The following is a 24127-nucleotide window of genomic DNA, read 5'->3' on the forward strand; positions in this document are numbered from 1 at the left end:
TAATGCCAATGATATTTACTGTTGTTTGTGGCTATAATTTGCATGGGATTGATACTGGGATGTGGTGAAAACGGAGCAACATGGAACACATTGAAAAAGCAGGCAGACTGAGCTGTCAAGGTCAGAACTTTGATATTAATCATTTTTTCTTCTTTTCTGCCCTTTTTGAAAAACACTCAGCCAAACTGGGTCTTGCATTTTGGCTGTGGCAGTATGTCTGACAGAAAGAAGGAAAAAAAATGCTTGCTGGAAAAATGGTACGGAGAGAAAGAGCAGAGCAGTTTATTTAGCATTTACTATGCTTCATCCATCTGTGGTCCTAGCACTGATGACAGTCATTTTATTTGCTGAATAGCTGTGTAACTTCCACACTTTCCAAAAAATAAATATACATAGCACCAAACTTCAAATGAAAGGGAAAAAAAAGAAAAACACAGTAGAAAAATAAGAAGGCCTGCCACTGATTTGCCTGAGCATACTTGAGAAAAGGAGGCAGAGAAAATGTGAGGGCAAAAAATGAGTGAATTAGTGACACACACACACAGAACAGGGAGGGGGCGAGGGGGGGATGACGCACCCATCATGCTAGGAGAGGATCACATTATGAATGATTAATGCGTTCATCTTTAACGATATTTGAAGAACTTTCGATTTCTCAAATGGATCGCTTCACCCACCGCCTCCCCCTCCCCCAGCAGGAGTGAAACCGTCTTAGGTTGATATTTCTTAAGAGACAGCCATGTGTATCTATCTTGTCACATCCGTGTTTTAATATATGTCTTTCCAGACATCTTTTTTTCCCCCCCCCTCTTGACACTTATTGCAGCAGCCCTAAAACTCCCTAAAACTCAATTCAGTAGCTAACCTTCGAATGAATGCTATAAAGAAACTGTCATATGGGCCACTTGATGGAAATATTTGCAAAGACTAATCTAAATGTGAGCACATTAGATTATTAGGGACCGGAGAACGACGGAGGGGGACTGCTGCATGAGCTCCAGTAGTCGTGATAATGTACTGTCGTTAAACAAAGAACGGGATTCATTGTTGGGGGAAGGCTGGCAAAGGCACAGTCTTTGCTGGCTACTGTATATTCATTATACGTAAGACAATAGAAATAAAACCAGGGCAGTATTTGATTTGATAGCCAGCTATTCACTGCTCTCAACAGATGAAGAATAAAGAAAGTCTCTGTATTAGATTGTGCAGTGGGAACATGCAGGATAATATGAAGAGAGCTGAAATAAATGCTGCTTTTTTGTGGTAGAGCAAATGCTGTGCATGGTACCAAAGTGCACCTCTGCCTTACTGTTCTCCCATTTGTCTCCCACGGTGACTACGTCTAACAAAGTCACGATTACTTATCTGTCCTTCTGCTAAACGATTAACAAATAATGAGAAAGCCAATCGGTCTAGGTAAAAGGTGGCACCTTTTGCTAGTAAAGTACAGACTGGTGAGAAATGACAGTGACACACAGGAAATCTACGAGCATGGAGCGTGCTGGTTCTCCCGTTGCTGCCACTGCGATCAATTTAATGGGCCTCCATATGGCACTGCAGAATCAATGAAAGATCATTGCAGATTCTTCTCAGTACCTAATGTTAGCGGGGAGCAGGAGAGTCTAAATTTATACTTGAATTCCACTGAGACGTCTCAGAAGAAATGGTGACTATACATATATATATATATATATATATATACATATATATATATATAGAAGTACAATAACTTCACCACCCTTTTCTCCTCCTCCTGCAGCCCTTTAGTGGAGGGTCAGGAGAAAATAAAGGAGGGAAGTACGGCTACACTCTGAGAGCTTTGGCCCATATCTTTACCACAGAACTGTCACAGCTCGGGAAATTAATGGGTGACCTTGGCTGAAACTTGTACTCACATCTTGGGGATAGTCCTAAAAAGACAATGTTAGCCTGAGGTTGGGGAGGGGCTTCCAGCGCTAAAAGACTGAATCGACGTGTGCTTTTCCAGGGGTAATTAATAGTTTTAATGAGTACGGTCAGTGAAAGCACATATAACACTTTAATGACGTATCAAGTGAGAGAAGCAGCTCAGGGAGCTGTCCACGCCACAAACTGATGTCTATCCTCACTCTTGCAGCAAGGATCATGGGAAGCGATGTCGAGCGTAATGAGAGTGAAAAGTCACTTTAAGAGGCTGGCCTTTTTTTCTATATCACACAGCCAGTATGTGATGTGGTCCGTGGTACATTACAGTCACAACAATACAATAGCAGAGAGGTGTTACCTAACGATTCCAAGAATCTGAGAAGGCAGATTCTGCGAACACAATCTAATGTGCCTCTGACAAATAATAGAAATAGGAGAGGTGTGAAGATAAATGCTGTCTTCTCTGGAGCTCATCCTCTAGGAACTGTGCCATCTTCACAGTGATGCACTCAAACATTTTGCTTAGATCGACAAGAAAGGAAGTTATGCCGGTTATCCTGCATCGTTTAATGGAGACGGGGTTTGCCTCAGGGATGGACAGGCAAGTTTAGAATATCAATTAGTATTAACCAATTCTCAGAAATTCTGCTCTGGGTGATACAGTTTCGTTTTTTTCCCCACACAAAGAAATCGCTCCTCTCAAGATAAAAGGCAGTAGTGGCAGTACTGCACAAGGAGTACAGTACTGTACTGTATCGCTGTGTTGCTTCATTTTGCCTTATACCTTAAGGGTACACAGAGTACACTGAGATCTTTTTTACATCAAAGACCATTGGTGAGGACCTTTAGACCTTTACAGTGTGCATTAAGATGAGTGCTTTCTTCTTCCTTATCATCATTTTGTTAAGTGAAACATCTAAGTTGTAAAGCTCATTCAGTTAAAAGAATATGTAGATGTCACAAAATTAAATTCTTACCATAATAGTCAAATAAATAGTTGTTGGCCGCTGCGTAACAAAGTAAGAGAAACGTGCATGAAAATCCAGATTTGGGGACTATTATGTGTGCGTGTTACCACAAATCAATCTAACGAAAAGGATTGATGTTTCACTTTTAACCTGTATTTAATCCCCTGTTGTGACGCGTCGTATTACAGCAGCCATAGCATTGGCAGGAAGTGCAACAGTCCTACAGAGCTCTTTACGAAGTTAGAGCGATCCAAACAAAGCTAACCTAACCCAATTAACAGTGAAAACAATGAGGCCATAGAGAGCGCCGGAGAGAGAGAGAGACATTTGTCCCGGGGACAGACAGACGGGGGGATGATCAGCACATGATGCAGCCCTATTTGACAAGGTTACGCCTTGTAAATTCAGAGACACACACACAAACAACACTCGTACTCGGCACTAAGATACGCAGATGGAGAAGCGAACCCATGTGAACACAAACACGTCAAGACGAACGCAGAATTCTGGGTCGAAGACACAGCTGTGTGATGTTTGATGTCTAGACAACAGCTCTGCGGCCAGCAAAAATGTACAGCTTCCACACGAGCGGACTTATTTAAATGGCGTGTTTTTACTGTGTTGAAAAGACACACACGCCCACAGCTAATAGGCTTTCTAAAAAGGAGGAAGGAGAGAAGGAAGCAGGAGAAATCACTGGGAACAAAAACAGGAGTCCATTCATCTATTTGCTATGTAACGTCTCTGGTGAGGCACTAAAACAGCAAAGCAGACACCAGACATAGGGTAGTGAGAGACACAGGAGGGAGATTGTTAACAAATTTGCTATCTAAAAATACAAAGTGACAGTTCCTCTTTGCAGTTATCTTTCTGCCACATCCTCAGTTTCACACATGAATCCCAGGGTGGCTGCGATTCAGCCATAAGCCTGTCCAAAGATCATTTTCAACCCTCTGCAGGTTAAAATCACACACAGACACAAACACATCCCACGAGCACTCAGGAAGAATCATAAACACCTAACACGGGGGTCAGATTCAAGGCCAACTGTGGAGACATGAGGTCTGCCCAGAGACAAGCACTTACATACTGTAAGCTGTTGAGATGTACAGGGTCAGGGGAAACAGGCTAAAGTAGCAACTGTGAAGAAAAATGTTTTGTTCATTAGGAAAATGATGAGTGTAGTACTACAAAATGGGTTGTGTTTATTTATAGTTTGCCCTTTGAACTAACTTAATCCTCTTTTTCTCTCATTTTTTCACTACTTGAACAGTTATTAGTTAATTAACATTTTCAGTTTTCTTTCACCTGAATGTAACCATTCATTAGGCAAGTAACCTGGTGAAGCAGGTTTTGATGAAAGCAGTTAGGTGGCTGGTACAGTCTCTGAATATAGAGTATGTGTAATTTCCACCCAAACCTTGAGATTTCACACTCACTCCTGTGAAAAATCACACTTGAAGGGGCTCCAGTAAGCAGGGGCTTAATTGGCTGTGAGGTGACGTGCATAATACAGCTACCTCTCTATTCAAAACGCTCTAGAAATCCACAAATGCACATGTGCGCGCACACAGGCGCACACACAACCAGGTAACCACACCATTTCACTATTATGCACAAATGGGTGAAGACCACATCTGAGCTGCCTGTCTAAATGCAGTGAGAAAAGCAGTTAAGAGGCATAGGGGCAAATATGTTAGCTCACACGTAGCTCAGCCTGGGAGGGATGGAGAGAGAGAGAGAGAGAGAGAGAGAGAGAGAGAGAGACAGCAATCTTGCATGTGAACTCAGATGGAACGGAGAAGTAATGAGCAGCTCAGTTTCTGTCATTAATAACACTGAACACAAAACAATTTTGGCACTCAACAACACTGAATTAACTAAACTTTGAACACTGTGGGCAAAATTAACCACTCTGCGTGTCCCAGTGACATGTAAAAATCTTGAGCCAACCCTTCATTTCTTTGTATTTTGCTTCTTGTAATCTTTTAAGTGCTCTTAAGCAATAGTTCCCCAGGCTTTTTGAAGGTCGTTCAGAGTTTCACAGTCTTTACACCTGACCATTGACCACTTAACACTATCCCAGCATAAAAACCAACCTAACTCAAGGGATGAACCAATATTGTTAGGTACTTTGTTAGTAGCAGCCTGTCATTTGTCCCAGATTATTTAATTGAATCTATCAAAACTGCCAAAGATAACACAGTTTGACAGGTATAATATAATATATGTGTAAACCAACAAGGTGATTCCCAAAGACCTATTAGCTGTCGTGGTGTGGCATGTAATACCATCTGTAAAATGTCTTATTGGGTCATTTCAACATGACAATGATACCAAACACACTGCCAGTGCAGAAAAACACAGTGTACCGCTATCAGTCTTTCCACAGCTTAAACCTCGACATTACAGAAGCAGTGCGGGGTCATCTTGACTGAGAACAGAATAAAGAAGAGCTTTGAATGTCCTTCAAGACGCCTGAAAAACTATCCCTGACGACTGCTTAAAGAAATCAGACGAAAGTCTGTGTAAGAGAGTTCAGGGTGTGCTGAAAAATAAATGCGTTCATACTAAATATTGACTTTCAAGCTTGGACAAACTTTTTTGTATTTCCTTCTATTTCTTTGGATGTGTTTCAATAAATCGGTGTGCTGCTTTCAGAGCAAAACATAAAGAAAAGAGCTGTGTCTCGAGGCTTCTGCGCAGTACTGTAAATACACATACAGAATAGCATTTTAAGACATTCAAACAGTATAATATATAAAGGGCCTCATCATTTCTCTGGAACCCCTGAAAATGTCTGAAATTTGATTGCTACTGATTTAGCGCATTTCCCTTCGAATGATTGTATTCAAGTGTGCTCACGCCTTGGCATAAGCTCCGAATGATTGCAATGGAAACAGATTTTGAATTACAGCGTGCTTAGCAATGACTAAAGACTTACATATTCCCCCATAATCCAGCCGCTAATTACATCCTTGTAATGTTTGGTGGATTTAGCATGAAAGCTATTTATGCATTCACGCTTTACTCTAAGCTGATAAATGAGCACGGCGATCGCTAGTGAAGACTAATTATTTTGGCCCGTTAGTTCCTCCAGCTCGTTAGGCACGCTCACGAGGAACGTGTCCTCTAGTGTTTTTGTTTTGCATATTAAATGACATTTACGGAGCACATTTACATCATTACTGAAAAATGGGAGGTCCCTAAATTGTGTTTGGTTTCATTTGATTATGTACAGTATGTTTTATGAACACTGCCTTCACAGAAAAAAGGAAAGCCTTAAGGAATGCAATTACTGAATCATGAAGGATGTCTCAAAGTACTGGTATGCCACTGAAAATGGCCATTAAAGGGTGAGATTAGCTGAGAAAGATAAGAGAAGTACTGTTTGGCCCTGTGGTACATTCAATCCTCAGCGATATGAGGTAAGAGGCATGGTTTATGCTATTAGAAGCTAATTACAGCTGGACCACCAGAGCAGCTAGGTATAATATAGCGATCATAATACACATCCAAATTAGGAGCAGAGATCACCTTGACATCTAATGGTAGCCACAAGTGCAATTTCCTGGTAGGCGATATCTGTGTATCGCTCCATCTTACAACAAGCACTCACATTCTTCGTCCTTCCGCACCTCTGTTATGATGCAGAACGAGACTTCTCGACACATGAATCCAGTGGTATGCAGAGGCGTCTGGAAGGCAGTTCTGAATTAGCTCAGCGTCTTTGAAAGACAGACAGAGCAAGCTCGAGGTTGGCATTTAGACGTGACAAAGATGAAACTGTACACCGCTTCTTGGAATAGCCACCTCACTTAGTGGCACCGGCAACTTAATCTCCTTTTCACTTTCCCTTGGGGTCAAAGGAGCGTCTCTCGCCTTCTTCCTTTTTTCTTTCTCCTAAATCTCTCTCTTGCAAACACACACACACACACACACGCACACAAGTGCAGCACACCGCAAAGTTGTTTTACATATCCTGACCTGGAGTTTAAATGCTCAAAATAACCACTGACACCCGCTCCTCCACCATTCAAACACACCACAGCTGCTGCGGTGTAAAAATAGCGCCGTCATCTTGAGGTGTCTTGGAAGAAATCATTAAGTTAGATGTGAGGTGCTGATAGGTGATAAGACTGGATGCCATGAGAAAATGTATGGTCGATTACACCCCGGTGACCGGCGAAGACATGTAAAGTAGGGATGAAATCCTGATTAAGCTGCGATGTGAAACCCTTCAGCTAAATGTCAAGTAGAGCTTATTTATGACATTCAGTATGTCTATCTTTCATACCTCTCAGGATATGTAATTGTGTAATTTCACCCAGCAACACATCTTTTTTGACTTGTTGTTGATCTTCTCTTTTTTTATTCATTAACCAATCAAAATCCTGGCACTGGGTTATCTACATTTCTGACCTGGAACTGTAAAACTTCACTCATAAGACATAAACAAACTGATTTATGGTTCCAGACACAGTGTGGGACAGTGCTGGGATAGCGCATGTCTAGCAAGTTTGTTAGAAAAACACTGAAGGGAATCCCCTAAAATCTTGAAGACTACATTAACACTTCTGAGCAGAATCCAAATTTGAGGTTACGTATCGTTCAGCAAGGTAACACTATTTCTTCTGTAAAGTACTTCAGAAAAATTTTGCACTAAATTTCCAGAAATTGTAGACCCTTGCATGGTACAGATTTAAAAGGGAAGGTTCAAAATTGAAGTAGCAGAAGTCAAGATACCCTGAAATGTATTTTTTCATAGGTCGGGATCTCAAAACCTCTGGATTCAACACTTCCCATGATGCAACTCAGTTGCAACTCAATAGCATTATTTTTTCTGTCTGGTAAATCCCACATTTTTCAAACTCCATGCCCCTAGCTCTTAACACAGCTTTCACTTAAAAATATCTCTTAACTCACATGCTCAGCTTTATATTACACTCACACACACATATATATACCTTTTACAAAGGTCTTCCACTGGAGAGAGGACAAGTATGAAAGGAAGCAGGATAAAAACAGAATGGATAAACACTCAATGTCATTGTCATTGTTTTGAGGAGTCAGTGGGTGGAAGGTAATAGGGCTGGGCCATATTATACCGTTCACGGTAATACCGGTACAATGTTAGGCAATGATAAGAAAATGAAATATCGCGATAGAATACAATAAAACGCACATGCTCAGTGCGTTTGTTTTCATACGCACATGGCGGCCGGAGAATGAGAAGGGCAAAAGCGGATCATTGAATGAAACAGATGAACCAGAATTGGTTTGTAAAAATGGCGCAACTTCAGTGATGTGGAACTGGTTTGCTTTTTGTCTGTCAGATACACACCAAAGCACATTTTTTTGTAGAAAATGCAAGCGGGCCGTTGTTATTACCGTATTTCTCGGACTATAAGGAGCTCTTAAAAGCCTTTAATTTTCTCACAAATCAACAGTGCACCTTATAATCCATGGGAATAGAGCATCTGCGAGAGAATTCAGCATTAATGAATCAATGTTACAGAAGTGGAAGAAGCAAGAATAAGGAGTTGAGTAAAGTTAGACTTATCTGACTGTTTTGTTTCGCTTAATGCGCCTTATAATCCTGTGCATCTTATGATAAATATGTATTTGACTTGTTTATTTGGCACACTGCAGTTTCATGTTGCAAAGCACTTCTTTTTCACTTTTGTGGATATTATACATCGGAAATGCCTTTTGGTTAAACTGTTAGCAAGGAATTTGCATTTGCACTGTTAAATTTTTATATAGCTTTAATGCACATAAAAAACAGCTGCTTGCTTAAGTGAAAATAAATTGATGGGGTTTTTTGCGCTAATAAAGTTGTGGAGTTGTAAAGTATTTTGTCTCGTATCAAGTATATCGTCATTTATATCGTTATCGCAAATTTTCTCATATATATCGTGATAAATAATTCTGACCATATTGCCCTGCCCACGTAGGTAAGACATGAGGTGGCTGCAGAGAAGTGGTCAGGTGTGATGGGAATGGGTCAATGAGGCAGAAAACCCACCATGGGCTCAACATCACACTGCACGAGAGAAGGACAGAGCAGAAGGCTGCCCAGCCAGGTCTGCACACACACACACACACACACATGTGGACGACCACAGAGCCAGTGAACAGCTGGGTTAGGTTACAACCTGTAAAGCCACACTGGCCACAGGACATCCAGCAGGAAAGGGGAAAAACCACCATGACCACCATGTCACCAGGAAGAGTCACCGTCAGCTGACAGCCACGACATTCATCGGGACTTCTCATTTTTTTATGATTGCACAATATTATGTAAGTACATTATGGCAGGGGATAAATGAAAAAGTAGGTGAATCCTGAGCTCATGTTTTTATATTTATTTGTTTATAACTCAACTGGTTACAGTGCATTAAGGTTTACAGTTTGATCTTACAGATGTGCTGTTTCGTTACAGGTGTGCTGACAGTGGCTGTGCTAGCTGTCTGCTAGGCTCTAACTGAGCTACATAGACCACACTGAACCACTTGACAGTGTTTGTGGTGCATTTAGAGCATGTTTGATGATAATTACTTGATGTGCCGATAACTTTTTTAATCTAAGAATTCTGTGCGTCACGTTTTTCTAGTCTGTTTCTTAGCATTAATTTGCAGACATGTCAATTCAGTTTGCAATCCAAACTAGCCTTGGTAGCAGACCAATCAAACCTCTTGAGTATGGTTGGTAAGATATGGTCATTCCTGGTTAAAAAACAAACAAACAAAAAAAGCCCTTGAAAAACAGCATTGCACTAGCCAAAATGCTAAATACTGAGGCTTTAAAATGTATACCCCAGCTTTTACTTGTGGTTCTATGAACATTAGGAAGAGTCTGGGTTCAAGTGGTAAATACATAGTCCTACACATTTAAGGTTGGACAAGATCATTTGTATTGTCACTGTTGCACAATGAAAAATAGTTTAGAAGCTCTTCAATTTAGCGCCACAATATATATGTAAACAATGGAGAAATATGGAGACAAACATATATATATAAAATATAGTGAAAAATCAGTCAGTGGAGTGTATAGAGACCTACTTTGTACAGCTAAAAGTGGGGCTGGATCATCAGTGCTTCAATGAGGAGGTGAGGGGAAGACTGTGGGTAGAAGCTGTTATTGAGACTGTTCGTTGTTGACATGAGTGACCTGTAGTCTTTTCCAGATGGGAGGGGTGAGAGTGTCCAGTGTGAGAGGGCTTGTGGACTATACCACTGACTTTCCACTGGAGCCTGCCAGAGTAGATGTCCCTGAGGGGCACTTCATTATTACTACCCTGATTCAAAATGTAGTCAGTAATACAATTAAAATTTTAGCTTTTTCCAGTAAATCAATTTAATTTCTTTCTAGTATATTTCAATAACCTCAATACCAAAATGTCAAATACAGTCAAGAGAAAAGAAAATGTTGATGATAAACAAATAAAGTGTGTTGATATGTTTTAACACTAATTTTAATACATTTCTAATATCAATTCAACTTAATAATAATCTGGATGAAGAAAGAAACGTTCCATCATTTAAGTAATATAACACAATAATAACCCAAACAAATCATTAACCATACTGTACTATTACGCTAACTGTGTATCTGATAAGACTGAAAAGTCATGTGAAATTACAGGTTAAGGTGAAATAAATTTAGCTTTGCTTCACCTACAGATGAATATTCCTGGTTTCTTTAATAAGGAAACAGATCACATTCCTGCCTTCATGTAGTTATGGGAACACAACTATTGCTACAAAAATGTCACTCCTGCAAAAAGCCTGCTGTGAGAGCCTGAAATGGAAAAATCTCTGACGTTAAAAACTCGACATTACAGTAAAAAAATAATCATTTAACTTCAGGAAAAAGTCTTTTATATTATATCCTGATAGCTGTGATCGAGCTCTGGACTCGACCGGAGCTTTTTCACAGCTGCTGGGAAACAAATTGCTATTGAAACTATAAGTGTTAAACTCTGACTCTGTGTCACAGCTCGCCTGTCTGAAGGAAAGAAATGTACACGGTGTTCTCTGCCTTAGATCCTCATCGATCATGTTTCATTGTAATTAATGGCAGTTGTGCTGTTTTGTGCCTTGCCTTAATTCATACATTCTGCTGCTCACCCTGACGCTGCAAACTCAGAGGAAAGACTCCAACAAAGAGCCGGAACAACTAAACAAGAGCTCTTTGTTCATGTTTTATCAGAACCAAACAACCATTCAAAGCTGGTCAGTGAGATTAGTCCCCTTGTTCTAACTTCAGCAGCATAACACTGTATATTTTCCAGAGGTTTCATTTTGTAATAGACGTGAAAATGTAAAGCAAGAAAATCTCACAAAGACTAAGTTTTCACACACCATTCCAGGTACTATGTTGTGGTACTATGTTTTGCCAAAGTAAAATTGTGCAAAACAGATCTTAAATATTCAGGAGAAGACCTCTTCTAAATTTAAAACTCTATTACGGACATGCCTGATTAGTTCACAAATTACTGAAGACAAGAAGCCCACAACCCACTCTGCTTCCACCAACCCATGAAATACTGTATACTGCATACAGTGGGTTTGAAGTCCCTGCTACAGCTCTCCAGGCTACAGGCAAAAAAGAGAACAAAAATAACAACAGTAACATCCATGAACAAGCTGAAATGATTTCTCTCAACCTATTTCACTCCATTGGCAATCTAACATGTGAGACCTACCCTTTGAAGTTGGTTCTTTATAATAATTTACAGTACGCTTCAGCTTTCACTGTTTTACTTCCTGCAATGCACTTTCCAACTCTGCTGTGATGGGAGCCCAGTAAGGGCCCGGCTACAAATAGACTCCAGCATCTGATAGCTTTGGGACTAAAACCACGAGCATACAAAGTGATGACAACTTGCAGCTTAAGTGTGAACTTCTAATTCTACCACTGGGTATTATGCCTGCGCTCAGGATATATGGATTCAATATGAACCCGAGAATATTCAGCACAACCCCGAGATGCAGACTCTGCGGAAATTATTAAGCTTCATCATCGGGCCTTTTATTAGATATTAAAAAATACTCGTTATTAGCCTGAGCGGTTCACAGTTATAAAGTAAGTGTGATCCACTTGGTGAAAAAAACAAAAGTAAATGTGAGAATAATCATCCAGTGTGTTCACGTACTGGAAACAGATCTGTAAAGCTGTATGTGTCGAGTAAGTAATTGTTATTTAGTCCAAATAAGGTTACAATGAGCCAAATTCAAGCAGTCTTACAACTGAACAATAGAGGATGCCAGTCTAACCAGAGGGACAGTTAAGTGATACTATGATAGTGTGAACTAGAGAGGTTACCCAGAGCCATTTCGCCAACAAGAGGACAAGCACTGCAAACCAAGCAGAAGAACTGCCTGAAGCCAGAGAGACAACTGCGTGTGTTTATGTCTTTGGGTGTATGTGTGCGTGTGTGTTAGGTAGCATGGCCACACCGCAGCAAAGCTCTCTTTTTGCATCTAACTGAGGTTCTGTGAGTGTGAAAACGTGCTATGGAAAGCGTGTAATGCAGCCCTGGACCTATTTTGTGTTTTATTACCTAGTCAGTTACAGTGGAGGGCAAATAAGGACTTGGTAGTAATTCCACTAGTCACTGTTAAGTGATGTGTGAGAACAAATTGGTGCATGAGGTGATGCAGAGCAGGCAGGCAATCAAGCACAACACACCCCTGCATTCACGTCGATCTCCAGTACTATTCGTACCAGCGGACACATTCATACACACACATTTTGACGTAAATTAACCCCGTCCAGCACTTTTCATTATGTGTTTATAGAAGAACAACAATCAACTAAAATCTGGAGTTTTGTGTCATTTTATTTCGTGTGAAACTTTTTTCTTTTTTCTTTTTGCTTTTTCCTCTCCCAGCGTCTCCATTAATGTAGGATGGCTCAAGCCATCTGTAGCTGACATGAGGAAATCATTGCTCACATGCTGTCTGTGTGTCTGTGTTAGTCTGTGTCAGAGAGGTGCTGCGGTGGGGAGGAGGGCCGTGGCTCTCTTTCTTTCCCCCCTTGATCAAAAAAAAGGAAGAAAAAAAAAAGAAACTTAGCAATCAGCACAGAGGCATTTGCATTTGAACTACAGAAGCTTTGTGGTTGAACTTCCTCAGAGGAGCTACTTTAATTCCTCCCCCCTCAGGGAACTAATCACAGCACCAGCTTCAGCCATTAATATGGCTAAAATTAAAAAACTGCCCAGCTAACGTTGCAAGAGTTATCGCATAGTTAAAATTAAAAAAATAATAGTAATACTATTTCACTGAGTCTCCAACTTTAAGTAAATTGATTTAAGAAAGTAAGTAAGCAACAACCCTTTAACATATTGAGGAGTAGAATCTGTAATAAAGGGTGCTCCTATTATGGTCCTTTTGTGTTTGTGGGAACTCCATGTAATCCATACCTGTCTATATCTACTGAGTAAGTGGCCTCTTCTGTTATTTGTAAGAAGAAAACATATTGACAATCTTGTTGATCTAGCTATGGAGACTATAAATATTACAAAATTGCTGACACCCCTCAGTCCTGCGGCATCCACCAGCCATTATCACTGTATATGAAACAAGCAACTGGAGGAGCAACCCGCGTTGCCTCTCCATTCTCCGCCCCGCTGTGCCTCTCATTACACTGTAAGGGCGGCATCGTTACCATTGAGGGCTGACAAATAGCTAACTTCCCTTCAACTCTGCTTCTCTTTCATAAACTGGGAAATAAAACTGTGGTGGTATTGACCCTCTTTCGGTGTGCATGCTGGGTCAATCTCATACCATTATACCCAGCCTGCCTGCTTCATTTCAGTGGCGACATAAAACATGGCTACATCTGCGTTTGAATGTGACGCAAGCAATCGAGGCCAGACTGATTACCGAACATGGTGGCAGCAGTGCTTTCCCGACTCCAAACACACATGGATCAATGAGCCTCAGTTGATGATTGCTATAATTAGATTTGATTTTCTGTCTTTACCATTTTGCATGAAATAAGATCCACTGCGGTTGAGGTTAGGTGAGCAAACTCACTTTTCTGCTGCTGCCATAACCTCCTGTTCCCACTTGGATGAGCCCGTTACATTTAAGAGCTAATTAATGAAGGCAGTATAAATCAGTGGCACTGTTGTGGTAGAGACAAATAAAGAGCTGCTACTCATAAGTGAATGTCTTGAAGAATAAACCTCCTCATTTATAAACCCATAATCTAATCGAAGACGTGCTGCAGTAAAAGGATAAGCCTGCGCAGACACAACGCACACAAGCACATACAGTGCAGTCTTCACGCTCCAGTGGCTCACAGTTAAACCCACGGCCTCCTGTGTAACTGATGTGCTCATCACATTGCTTGAGTGCCAATACAGTAGGTTATACACACAGACACTCCACCTATGAAAGTGTGTTTTCTCACCTTTTCATTCTCATTCAAATGTAAAACATGAAGTAGATCAGAAAAAAATCAACAGTTCAACATTAATCTCATCATTCAGTTTTTGCCAGACTTCTGGCACTTTTCCAAAGTCTTCATTCTGTATGTGGTGGTGACTGGACCACAATTCAGTCGCAGATACAAATCTTGCCCTGATGGTGCTCCTGTTTCACTATGAGGGCAAGATTTTGAATCATTTTTTAATTAAATCCCCAACCCTAATAGCTTTTCCTTAACTGGAAAGCTATTTTAAATGTGTTTTAATGTGCTATACAAAAAAAGTTTAGTCTAAGCTAAACTAATTGCAAGCTAACGTTGGTATACAGACATGAATCATCACTTGTCTCATCTAAACTCACCAAAACTATGTTTTCAAACTATTTCTAGTAACTTTGCAAATATAGACTGACTATAAAAAATATCACAGTGTTTCACAGCCTGTTAAAAACCCTGGAAACGAAAACTCACACGCATCGATTAATTGAGTTAAGATGGAATATTTGCTCTTCATGTTGAAAATGTTAAAGCACTAAAACTTACGTGAGGACACTTTCAATGCTATAAAAGCTATAAAGCTGTATAATGTAGTAGGTTTTGGTGGGACCACCTTTCATATAAATCCTGTTAGTTTCACTTCTACACAGTTTTTCCAGGCACTTGGCAGGTATGAGTGGTAGTAGGTTGGGATGAGTTCTCGGTGACAGACGTACCATCTGTTGCAGAACTCATCTTGTCACTGAAGACAGTTCTTCATGAATGCCATGCTGAAGAGTTAATTTAGGATCAGCGAGATGCCTTTTCGAATGGCACTGCGTGATGACTAAGAATCTAAATCTCTATGTGTCTAATGTTTTGCACTGCACTCTAAGCAGCCTAGTAACGGCACATTTCTAAGCGGTATGGTGTCTGAATTACCAGCCAGGATTGACTTTTTGGAGGTACTCTGAAGCACCGTGGGTTTCACTCAAGTCTGAGCTGTGTCTGTACACGCCAAACACTAATAGAGTTGACATCAAAGATTTCTCTCCCACTGCGACAGCCTAGCAAGATACTCGCTCTCTCTTTCTCTCTCTTGCTCCGTATCTTGCACCCCTGTTCTCAACCTATGGCCCTCCCCCTTTTTCTCCTCCCCTCCCTTTTTTTTTCTCTTTCTCTCTCTCTCTCTCCTCTACTTCCCACTTCAGGTGGTGGTGTAGCAGGGTGGAGTGTCACCTTGCTCAGCGCCCAGCAGCCTGTGGCTAGATGATGATTTATAGCAGAGGAAAGCTGGGGCTTGGGAGATGAAGTTAGTGGATGGCTTGGTTTAAAATCACTTGTGGCGGTGTGTGAAAGCGAGGCGTGATGAATGAATATAGTTTTTGCACGCCAATCAAAATGATCTTTCTCCAAGTTAAAGTAGGTTTTAGATCCATCCAGAGGCCCTGGGCAGCTTTTCCGTCTAATGATCTTTTCATTCTACACTCCCGTGTATTAGGATGAAGATGTGCAGCAGACGATGCCAAACTGAAAAGCCTTGAAGATACCCTGAAGAATCATGCAACGAAAAACACCACCACATCGAGTGGTAGTGATGTTGTTGTTTTGTTTTGAAGGGTTGAAAATAAATAGATACACTGGATACATTTTTACCCAACTCAGTTTTTGAGCAGAACCGCTGGAGGTCAAATGCAAATATCTTTTTGTTTTAATTGATGCTCTGTCTTTTGACTAGGAGCTTCCCATTGTGTAGAATTCATTAAGGAAAAAAAGCATCAGTAATGAAAAACAAAGTCTCTCAGATGTTGATGGTAGAAAATGAATTGCTTTGAAAAACCAAAGCCCCGGTCTTTATAGATCCCCTTAAGACATTTGTCAGTAGGAATTAATGCAGAGAGAGAATCTAGATATATAGATATTAACAATTACTGTTGTTGCATGTACTGTAAGTAGTCCATGAGGACAGTAATAATTTTCATCTGCTCAGGGTAACAATTGGAATAATTTCTCATTTAAATGCATGTTTTTTTCTGATATCAGAAAGAGCCGAGAGCAGCTTCATGTTCAGCATGCTAATACGATCCACGTTATGTTTATTTTACATGGATAAAATCACACATATCTGTGGCTACGGGAACCCCTGTGATGTGTTGCTCCCAGTAAGGAGCCACTCCCTACAGCTCACTGAATAACTAGAGGCTTGCAAAGCATACAAAATAGCATGCGTCTCCAGGACATTTACAGTAAGAATGAGGATAGATTTTATTTTTCCTGTTATATATTAAAAGAAACACCATTCTGAGCACATCATATCTATACTACATCTAAGAGTGTTTCTCAATATACACAGTATTTCACATCTACATGAATGATTAATCACTCCTTATGTATGAACTACAAACAGTACGCGCGAACAACTTGTATCAGCCAGAACTACTCAGCAGCCAGTTATCCATACTGTATGCATACTGCATGAGTCATACTGTACAACAGCAAGTCACACAGACAGATTGTGCTTTGCTCTCCATCTGAGTCCATTCATATGTCAGTAATATCACAGTGCTGCTCTGACATCTCCCATTGAACATATTGTCTGACATGTAAAAGTAGAAATCTGAAAAGTCCCCATAACTGTTTTCAAATTACTTCAGAGTATGTAAGAAATTTTAGTATCACATCGTAACCATTTATCAAAAATAGCGTTATCTGTGTAACCAAATCTCATTGCTCATATGTCTACTTTAGACACAAAAAAGGTTAAATGCTCTGCTAGCTGAAATACTTGACTAGGGCATCACGTGTATGAATCCATCGCTGAAAATGCTTCCCAACAAATTCTATCTAAGCAACAGCCGCATAAAAAGCTGCTTTGGAAAATGACTAGCCCTTAAAAAACCTTTAAAAATGCATTTATTTCACATTTTCAACAATAAAATAAGACCTGTCCTTTAAAGTGTAACGCTTCAAGATACAACCCAAGCTGTTTTAAAGGGGCGCCACATAAAATCTGACTGCCAAACCAATGAACTGCACATCACAACACGACTCTCTACTGTGGGCCGAGTTCAACTTTTATGAACCTGATTGGTTTCATTCTTGTTGAACTGAATCGCTGATAACATTTCCCAATTTCCTTTTACGATTTGTTCACAAATATTCTAGTGAAGGCAATTTGCAATTCCGTCTGTGGCCTGGAAAAAGCTGCACCACTCCGGTTTGACTCATATTTTATCATATGGTGTTAGCTGACCCATTCTCCATCAGGATAGTTCAAAGCCCTACAACTGGCCCAGTTCCCTGCATGTGGCGACAATAGCGTCACCACGCAGTAATGAATCAAATTAAGTGGAATGTCAGCTAGGCTAACAGAGCTCTCCTTCTCCTCTCAGCACGAAAAGGAATAGCTTCATGGCACCAATTTGTCTCTTCCCACCCTTACTGGCACATATTTTTGCATTTAAACTAAAAAAAGCAACAAAAAAAATTCTACTGGCAAAAACACGAGAAGTAGAAGAGAGAAGGCTCCAGTCCAACTGGAAATATAATCTTTATTCATGCCTAACAAGGTAGACAGGTTTGACTGATGTAGAGCAAGACCTTATTGGTACAATGTAAACATAAGCAATAAAATAAATGATATCCCAAGAGAGATTTTGCATCTTTACCCCTTTCCTTCTCTCATTCCCGCTCCTCGCCTCTCTCCTGTGAAGATTAAAGTAAAGGTGTTGTGAAGGAAGAGTGATAGTTTACACTGACAGAAGTAGAGGAACAACGCGGCAATATGCTGATGATATGGTGATGAGGACAACAGAAGATGAAAGTGTGAAAGACGAAGACAGAGTGCAGGAAAGATGGGGTGTATTTTTCAAATGAATGAATATACATTGAGGTTTGTATGCAAATGTGTGAGTGGTTACTGTCACACTGTAATGTCTTTGGTATTCACTGAAATAAAGGTTGCATTTAGAAAACCCAAAGAAGCCTCTGGGTAAACCTATTTGTTTCCATTTGTTTGTTTGCATTTTTAATATAAAGCCAACTTTTTTACATCAAGTGTATCAAATACTAAAAAATGCTATTATACAATAAGGATGTTTTAATATGTCAGTCTGCATTAACTAAAAAATCTTCAATTTCCAGTACTGAATGGAGTTACGCATTAAGACAATCACTACCAATGAATTAGGATATCAAATAAGCATGCGTCAGTGAATTATTTGAGCTGAGCACATAGACACTTTTTTCTTTTTAGCGGATGATATATTTAAAAAAAAAACTCCACACATGCTCAGTAACCGTTAAAGATTCATGTAAGGCAACATTTAACAAAACGGAAACTTGAATCATTACATTAATAAAGTTTGTCCGATTTTTCTCTACCTCTGTCAAAACTGATTAGGACAGTTAAAAACCAGCCAAGCTTGTAGTTCAAGCATGTGAACACCAAGGAATAAAAAATACGCTTGAATGGATGCAATAAGAAAAAGATCAAATGCAGTTTTTTCCAATACTATTCAGTGTAATAACAGGGGCTGAATCCTGGATAGAAGATAGGAGAGAAAGCACAAAAGAGAAAGCTGAGAATGACGAAACAAAAAGGAAGACTGTGAGATTATCTGCGACCTTTCACTGTAGTTATAATCCATACTTTACAATATTCCCCACAGAAAATTGTAAATCTGCCACATGACAGTTTATAGGAATGATTGGACAGTACTAAACAGCAGCTAAAGCACTGTGGGCCACTCTTTCTATATTCATATATAATCGTGATACAGAGTCTATGGACACTAAGATTAGCAAACATCCTCGAGCACAACTATTGTCCCAGCAGGGAAATTTGACTAAACACTAATCCATAATTTCTTTTTCCATTTATATATTTCAAAACTGGGATTTGCCATTACAGAAACAATCCCAGCTGTCGGAGTGAATGTGAATCTGTCAGCGTGTTCATTCTCCTGCTACCAAATTCTCACCACGAGGTCCGGCACCATTTACGAAAATCACGCTGCTCAGGCCATTGAATTTCAAGAGCTCTGTAAATGGGGAGAGAGAGTCTATTTGCATTGGCAGTCACAACCCAAAAGGTGTATCCGATGTCTTGAGGGCGCAGGGAGAAGATGAATAAGGGAAGCTGCATAGGACTGGCTCTATATATAGCAGGTAATCTGTCATCTCATTTTTGTCGTCTCCCTTCCCCTCGTTTTTGCTTTGAGGAATGAGGGATTGATGTTCAGAAGATCAGAGGAACTAAGAAGGGAATCTCGAAGGCTTGGAGAGAAGAGAATTAGGAGGGCCGGTGTGTATGTGTGTGTGTTAGTGTGCATGCTGGAGGAAAGAAGGCGCTTGCACCGAGCGACTGATGACTGCTGTTTTTGGAGACCCAGTTGTAGCTGGCCCAAGTCCAATTCGGATAGTTCAACTCTCCCAACTACAAGAGAGAAAGTAAAAAGGGAAACTATACATCTAACAGTTTAGCTTCAAAAGAGTTCCGCTGATTCCCATCCCACACTGCAAAAAAACTTCATTTCCTCTCAATCTGCAACACTGCTGTAGCCTAGAGTCACATATCTGAAGCGGATATTGTTTGAACGTCCTGTCAGTCCTGACAGGTTAGACTCCCTGACAGAGACATACAGAGACAAGAAGAGATGAATATTGTTCACAAGCACATACACACATGCACATGCACACGCACAAAAACACTCAAGAAAACACCCCTGGGAAAAAGCTGAGGGGCCCTTATGGAGCTCCTTTTGATAAGGTTCACCATGTGGTCACTTCAAAGCACACATGTAGGAGTGGATAAAACAGGAGCAAAGGGATGGTGGGAGTGAGAAAAAGACATGAGGTGGGATAAAAAGGCAGCAGCAAACAGCGATAGAATGAACCAGGGGAAGGGTTGGTAAGATTAAAGAAAACGCAGGGAGGGATTACTCTGCAAAAAAAGAAAGAAGGAAGCAGATTTGCATGGAAAGACGGCAGGACACACGAGGGTAAAGGCGCAAACACAAGCGCCCGATGTGCATGTGCATGCTCACGCATGCGGGTGCACATACACTGCATTCGCACACTTGGGGGAGACAAATCTGGAACATCGGCGAGAGGATTGGGAGGCCGAATCTCATTGCTCTGTGCCAGCTAAAGCAGCAACTTTTTGCTGAGAGAGAATCCTCACACTAATAAGTAGCTAGCTACGGTGTGGCCTGCAGGCACACACCAGCACATGAGGGAGAGAGCGGGATCATTAGACTAACTGAAGCATTCATAGACAGTAGACAGTTAGCTAGCTAGCTCCATCTAGAAACACTTCCACTAAATAATTCACAGAGGTGTAAATAAAATATTATTCCAGTGGCCTTCACCTTAAAAAAAAACGAAACAAGAAAGCTGCCATGCTGAGTAATGAGTTCTTCTTTAGGAGATGAGTTCAGCTATGACAGCCAAGCAGATGAGTACATAAAAAAGACCTTACCTCAATATTCAGTTATTCTCATTGATATTCAAAAAGGGGGTTGTGCTGCTTGGTTTAAAACAGAATATTTCATCTATATATCTGGCTTTGATAATGACACTGTAACATGCCATCTCTCCAGATTTAAAAATAATAATAATAATAATAACTAGAAAGCAATGTTCTCCATCAGCAAGAGCCCAGCAACTGCATAACTGTCCTTTAATTTTCCCAGAATAACAGAATGATAGCAGGACATTTATTGCTTTTCTCCCACAGCGAAGAGTGCAATATTTTTCTGCATAATGCATGAACACGACAACGTGGCCTAAATCATACCACAAAAACAAATAGCCTCATAATCGATGGGGCGGCGAGCTATTTGTGCGCATTAGATATCAGTCTTCCTCACATATATAACACAATATTAGGACAAGCTGAAAGACAGCCAGACGGAGGCTGGCAAGGACAAGAAACCAAAGCACTAACACTGAGTCAGCAGAAGATGAACAGGCCACAGGTCTTTTCCACGTGTCCCACTGGGGCTACAGTGCTACAGCGTGGTGATGTAGTCCTCACCCTGTGTGCCAAAACTACAATCGAGAGCAGAAATCAATACGTACTGCAGCCGATTCCTCACCGTGGCACCCGTGATTATGACAACCACTCCAGGTGGTAGGAGTATGGATCATATTGCTTTCCTGGCTCAAGGCCTCTGCTTCTGGCACACAAAAACCTTCTCATTTCCAAAAGGTCAATCAATATAAAAAACGGGCTCATCTCCCTCTGGCCAGCTTTGTATTTCTTAAATTACACAGTAATCAGTTTTTAATGGGTCCCCTGGGATATGAAACCCCCTAAGTGTCTGCAGCGCAAGACCAAGCAGCATTTCTAAAACTTAGAATCTTAATCTCGCGTGTGAATTTCACATCCATATACTTCACTGAGGTATTCACTTAGAATAAGGCAGATGATGGAGGACATTCTCCACCACTATTTTATTTTAGGAAGCTGTCTTCATATCTTTGCGCTGCTCTTGACGTCCAAATGCCAAGGTTAAGAAAGTTAAAAAGATGTCCCGTGATTGAGCCCTCTGAGACTGATATCTAAGGACAGCTGCTCTTCCTCTTGCCTCTCTCCCTCTTTTTATGCTCCTTGCCTAACTCCCTCTGTCAATCCCAGAAAAAACTTTTAACCCCACCCCACCCCAACCCCCGATACTCCCTCGCAGCTCCCCCGACACACACATCTCCGAACTCACCAGATTTCCTCTCCATCTGCTGCCTGTCCTAACAGAGCCCCCTCGCTCTCAACTCTTTTCTCAAATATTGTTTCTTCATTTACTTACAATGACATGATGATTTGCTTACAATTGCTCCACTGAGGCAAATTGTGAAGTTTTCAATGCCAGTAAACATTCAGTTAGCCAGTGAGTCAGAGAGGCGAGTCTGTGTGTGTGTGTGTGTGTGTGTGTGTGTGTGTGTGTGTGTGTGTGTGTGTGTGTGTGTGTGTGCGTGTGTGTGTGTGTTCGATATGTATCAGGGGTTTCCTCTCAGCTCCTATTTCTCTGACACAACACGTTCTAAATTAGCCACCTGACACTAGCCACTGACTGAACCTTAGGGCTTGACCTCGGGTGTCTCCCTCACTTTGCATGTGCAACATGCCCCAACATAGGAGTGCAACACCTGATTAGAACAAACCTCACTAAAGAGTGCAAATTCCCTCATAGAAAAAGATGTCTGTGCAATAGAAAGAGTGCGTGCTTTAAGATTCCAGGTTTCCCATCCAAGTATCAACTCAGCTTTCAGCACACAGTACAATATTCACAGCATTCAGTAACCTTGTCAAAGGTACAGACATGGTTTTACTGACTTTGTCATGGCCTATTTAACGTTAAGTTCCTATCAAATTGCCGCTACCCTCTGAACCCAACTCACAGTTTATATCCTGCCGTTCGCGGATACTTAAAGGTGTGATGATTAATCTCTGTGCTGCTGGCGTTAATGAGCAGTGCCCTCTTTCTCCCAGTGCTGTGGCTGGCATCTGCCCGCTTCACACAAGAAGAGAGGAAAGTATGCAGCTGGCCCCCTGGAGGGCAGAGCAAAGACGGCGCACATTGATTATTGGAAATACTAATACTAGTAATACTAATACTAATATTAATCCATCCAAATATCTCGACCCACAGTTTATTTCTGTGGCGAGTTTAAAGAAACAGTCTGACATTTTGTTCCTCTTTATACAAGATGCTCAACGATGACTCGTGTGCTTTCCTCTGAGGATGAGAGGGCAATGTGTCCACCTTTGCACCTACAAAAGTATAAAACCCACTACTTAACACATTATTTTTCCTTTTACCCCAAGATGCAGTCTAAAAACTGCAAATTGTACCTCTGAATGGTAATGTGCATTACTGCTGCAGAACGCTGAGGGCAAAGATGGCAAAAGTATGTGGCAACAATGTTACTTGGAGCTACTGTGTGATGCCAACTATGAGACGGGACAAGGACAGGTTTGTTTAAAGTGGACATCTGATCACACACAGGCCTCTCAGTAATTAATAGGCATGAAGTGTTAATTCAAAATGGTATGTGTTTCAACTTTCAACTTTAACAGGATTACAAAACACATTCTTCAGAAGTGGCGTCTGGAAGGTAAGAGGTAGGGGTGGGTGGGGGGGGTGACTCGGTTATAGTTTCAAGTCACATTGTGGTAGCAGCTCTTTTTCGGTACAGTAGTGATTTGCTTGGACAGATAGCCGTGTCGTTCCACTCATACTGCGCAGCCCTGACCTCTGTCGGTCTCATAAACACTGGCTTTACAAAATTTGATTACATGTACGTGTGGAAAGAAGAGGTCAGAGGGGCAGAAAGAGTATCTATGAGAGAGAATGATTGACAACTTGTATCCCTAAATCCCCAGAACAGAGCAGATCAGAAACAAGGTGCAGTGCAGAAGAGTCAGCAGTTATAAACAGTTACTTACTGGAGCTTGTACTCTCAAACTCTTTGTCATCATAACCTCTTGTTGTTATAGCTGTGGGATTAAAGAAACCTATAGTAGTTTCTATGGAGTTCCACCTATAACATTAGTTCACGTTAGCCACACTGGACCAGAAATGTCAATAGGAGGTCCGTCGGAGATCTTGTTGAGAATACATACTGCAACCATCTTAAGAAAAAAAACAACAAAGAAAATAAATGGAAAACAAGAAGCACTCCGAGAGAGCAAACCTCCACCAAGGAGGCACAGCCTCTGGGTAGTATTTACATTTAACGGAGTAGTATCCTGTTTTGTACTCATTCGTGTTGTTTTCTTTGTGCTTTTTAAATGGAATTCAAGAAGGTTCAAATAACGTGTTTTGGAGCCAACG

At 40.8% G+C, this 24127-nt stretch overlaps 1 protein-coding gene and 1 long non-coding RNA gene across 3 annotated transcripts in view; one reads left to right on the forward strand and one right to left on the reverse strand.

Moving 5' to 3' along the window:
• The window catches only part of igsf11 (immunoglobulin superfamily member 11), a 112538-nt gene that overhangs the window by 46937 nt on the left and 41474 nt on the right, over window positions 1-24127 (reverse strand). The window lies entirely within an intron of this gene.
• Window positions 9013-15975, forward strand: LOC112842171 (uncharacterized). Of its 2 annotated transcripts, none has more exons than XR_003213860.1 (3): window positions 9013-9176; window positions 15503-15639; window positions 15793-15975. It is a non-coding gene; the product is annotated as an uncharacterized LOC112842171 (long non-coding RNA). The 2 variants fall into 2 exon arrangements; XR_003213861.1 differs by having other exon boundaries at window positions 15503-15603.

Source organism: Oreochromis niloticus, linkage group LG14 (assembly GCF_001858045.2).
Source record: "Oreochromis niloticus isolate F11D_XX linkage group LG14, O_niloticus_UMD_NMBU, whole genome shotgun sequence".
Taxonomy (NCBI): domain Eukaryota; kingdom Metazoa; phylum Chordata; class Actinopteri; order Cichliformes; family Cichlidae; genus Oreochromis; species Oreochromis niloticus.